General features: G+C 36.8%; 1 long non-coding RNA gene across 2 annotated transcripts; it reads right to left on the minus strand.

Moving 5' to 3' along the window:
* Positions 1-637: 637 nt before the first annotated feature.
* Positions 638-3,445, minus strand: LOC132140249 (uncharacterized). 2 transcript variants are annotated; one of them, XR_009433742.1, is made up of 5 exons: positions 3,328-3,445; positions 2,852-2,954; positions 2,519-2,637; positions 852-951; positions 638-776 (listed from the first exon to the last, which is right to left on the minus strand). It is a non-coding gene; the product is annotated as an uncharacterized LOC132140249 (long non-coding RNA). The 2 variants fall into 2 exon arrangements; XR_009433741.1 differs by lacking the exons at positions 638-776; positions 852-951 and having other exon boundaries at positions 1,871-2,637.
* Between the last annotated feature and the right edge of the window lie 356 nt (positions 3,446-3,801).

Below are 3,801 nucleotides of genomic sequence, written 5' to 3' on the forward strand. Positions count from 1 at the left end.
AAAGCACTTACCTTTTCTATTCAGTTCATTTCTATTCAATTTGCTCTAATTTGTAAAAAAATAAAATAATAATAATAGTAAATAAATAACTTATGTGTAGTGTGATAGACTGAAGCCCCTTTCACAATGCACAGTGGTCCCAAAAAAAGGCAGATCAATGTTTGTGACTAAAAAATATGTGCAAACTGTAATGAAGCAGAGATCAGTAAGTTCCTCAATATCTGTTCTGAAGCTGACATCGTTCGCCAGCTTAAGTGCAACAAAACACATCACATCGTAATGTCATGTGTCTTTACAGGATCTTTATGGGTTGTGTGTGAACGCACACACAGATTCCGGAAAATCACTGGCAGTGTGAATGAACCAAAATCTAACGATCCGGGTACAATTGCCAGGACACATTACCCGTGTATTATCTAGAATCTCAGTGTGAAAGGGGCTAAACTGAGCACTTGTATACTGTTGTTCTCTTATTTGTAGAATAGGATTTGTGCACTCAGAATATGAAATCGTGTTACTGTTGTGTTGTGTTTGCTGGAGAGAATTAGTTAAAAAAAAATTATCTGTGACTTTAAATGTACAAATATGCATGTGTGACTATTCATTACAATATTTCCACTGACACAGGTGCTCAGGTTTGCAATAATAATACCTTCACAGAACATAATAGTAGTAGTCAGCTATCCAAGCAAAGAAGTCAGTGTGGTGTACTGTAGGTACAGCTGTCCAAGACAACATCTGATGTGCTGATCTCTTCAACGGTCATCCCAGGAAACCTTCAATAAAAACAAAATCCATCATACATTATCAATATAACGGCTGTACAATCCTGTTCCAGGAGATCTACCTACCTGCAGAATTCAGATCTGACCCTGATCCAACACACACGTCTGCAACTGTTAACTGCTTTCACTGATGTGCTGTGAAGTAGATTTGCTGACAAGTTCCATCCTGAAAGTACATTGATAACACTGGGAAACTGTATTTTCGTAGAGGATCATTTAATAAAGTCACAATATTACTGTAATGGTATACAAACTTCACAATCTCAGGAAGGTGGAGGCAGGGAACCGGCTGACAATCAAACAAAGCTTTAATAATAAAATAAAGACAAAACATTGCACCAGCCCCTCGCAGACGACTGTCGCACACAAACACAAAATAAAGTCCAGGCCTGGTCCTCTCTCGTCCTTCACTGTCGTCGCTCCTCTTTTGTATCCCTCCGATCTCCTCCGTGGGATGCGAGACCGGTGAGTGGAGCAGGTGTCCCTCATTTCTAGGGTTGGGTATCATTTGAATTTTATCAATTCCGATTCTGCTTATTGATTCAGATTCTTATCGATTCCTAGTTTAGATAAAAGATAAAATTCCAATTAAAAAAAAAAAAAATTAAGTCAAACATTTAGATGTCAAATATGTATTCGGTCTTTTTACAAAGCATTCTGTTGCAGCTAAATAACATGAGCAAAAATCAGCAGCCTACAAAAAACTGCAAGAGGAATTTTGCCTGTGCTTTAAAAAAAATACCATAGCAAAAACAACTAGATTAATATAAATTTCAAATATTAAAGTGTTAAAGACAAGTAAACAGTCAGTAATAAGATAGGGACAAACAAATCAATAAGCAATATCATAAAAAAATACAACTAAAAAAATGTAGGTACAGAAACTAATTAAAAGTTTAAAAACACTGCATAGTTTTCTTTTTATAAATAAAATAAAGATCAATCAATTAAAGTTATTAAATACATTCAGTCAAGATCAGTGAATGGTTTTCTTTTGTTCTTTGAATAACATTAATGACAGGCAACGCGATTATTAGGCTTTTGTCTCTTTAAGCAAAAACACTGTACATGTGTGTTTTCTTTCTCATCTGTTCACGTTCACGTAAGACAAAAACTGCTATGTTTGTGATGATATACTGATGTAGTTTTCGGTGTATTGGTCGACAAATATGAAAGAAGTCAGTTTCGACTCTGAACAACCTTTTCTACAGTGGAAATACACGGAACAGTACAAGAACGGACACAAACCGAGAACCCGCAGCACGACCGCTGCTCTCTATGGACGCGCTTGCTCTTCATGCACGCTGCACAAAAACAGGGCGCAAATTCTTTCCGTTCCTGCACTTAATCGTTTTTAATCAAATTGGAATTCGAACACTGGAATAGTTAAGCAGAATCGAAATGCACGCGTCTTATCGAATACCTGGTTCTTGGAAATTTGGAACCGGTTCTAAAATGGAACTACCCATCCCTACTCATTTCCCAATCACTCCACCCGCCTCGCTCCTTTCCCAAGGCTCTCGGCCCCACCCCACTCGTCACAATTACTTTTTTAATGATCTCAGTAATAACATTGTTAAATAAAATAAGCATTGCTAACGGGCGAGTGCTTATGAGAAAGGCATGCAACAGCTTTTTATGTTCATTTACAGTCATTTACATTTGTATCATAAATACATAGGAGTACAAGCAGAAAATGTAGGAGCACACCTTAAATCAGCCTGCAAACTTACCTTTTAGGGCAATGATTACAATATAAGAATTATTTAGCAGCTTTGCATGTTCATCTATAGTTTCCATCATCTGAAATCTTTGTGAGGTCTGGCATCTTCTGAAGTCTCCACACGCGAGGCTGGAGAAACAGTAAAAAAGGAGAAAGATTAACATAATGTGCATCTAAGAGCCTTTCATTTTCTCAAAATCGGGCATGCACCTGATAATCCGGTGCGCCTTATGTGTACACTGAGTTCCAAAATCTGTAAAAAAAATTTTGTGCCACTTTGGTAAGCACTCCGTTTACCTGACTGTCGGACCTTTTCCCGCTGACACAGGGACGCAATACGTACACTACGTATGCTGGCAGCGATCAACCATGATGAGAGGGAACCCGGCATGTTTGATGGCGAAAGCTGTTCAATTCAGACACAGAAGATGAGGATTTTGATGGATCTGTAGGAAGATTGATTAAAAAATTATGTGAGTGTATTGTTAAATAGTAGAATAAAGTTCAACTAAACTCACTGTTTTGAGACTGCACCTTATAATCCGGTGCTCCTTATGGTGCAGAAAATACGGTAGACAGGAGAGTAGATTAACTTCGGTGGACTTAAACTTGAAAAATGTTGTATAAAGACGTGTGACATCTTTTAGTTTGTGCTTCAATTAAATATGAATCAATCGGTTCATATGTGCTGCTTGAACTGAGGCACTACAGCGATCTGTAACACATTAAAACAACACAAAACAAGTATTTATTGTTTCAATTTCTTAAAAAAAAATGGGGGGGGGGGGCAAATTTGAAAGCTGAAAACTTGTTTCATACCAGAAGTGACCTTCTCTGTCTTCTTCTGCCAGTGTGTTGTCAGTTTCTTCTTTGGTCCACGATGAATTTTTCGCTGTGTGAAAACAAGGTGTGTACTGTGAGAGCAGCATGGCTTGTCAGACATGGCAACAGTATTTAAGGACAGCTGGTTTTTTGCGAAGGGTCAGTTGATTGCTATGATCAAAGCTGATTTTTTTTAGCGTCATATGATCCTCCAGAAATCATTATAATATGCTACTTTTTGCCAAAGAAACACTTCTGATAAATATGAATGTTAAAAAAACAGCTCTGTTTTATATTTTTGTGTAAACCGTTTATAACAGCATTTATTTATTTTAAAACTTGATTGTTATATAGACCCCAAACTTCTAAATGGTAATGTACACTACATTTTTAAAAAGAAATTCATATTTTTATTCAACAAGGACACATTAAATTAATCAAAAGTTAGTGTCAAGAAGAAATTTATATTTA

This window comes from Carassius carassius, chromosome 5 (genome assembly GCF_963082965.1).
Source record: "Carassius carassius chromosome 5, fCarCar2.1, whole genome shotgun sequence".
NCBI lineage: Eukaryota > Metazoa > Chordata > Actinopteri > Cypriniformes > Cyprinidae > Carassius > Carassius carassius.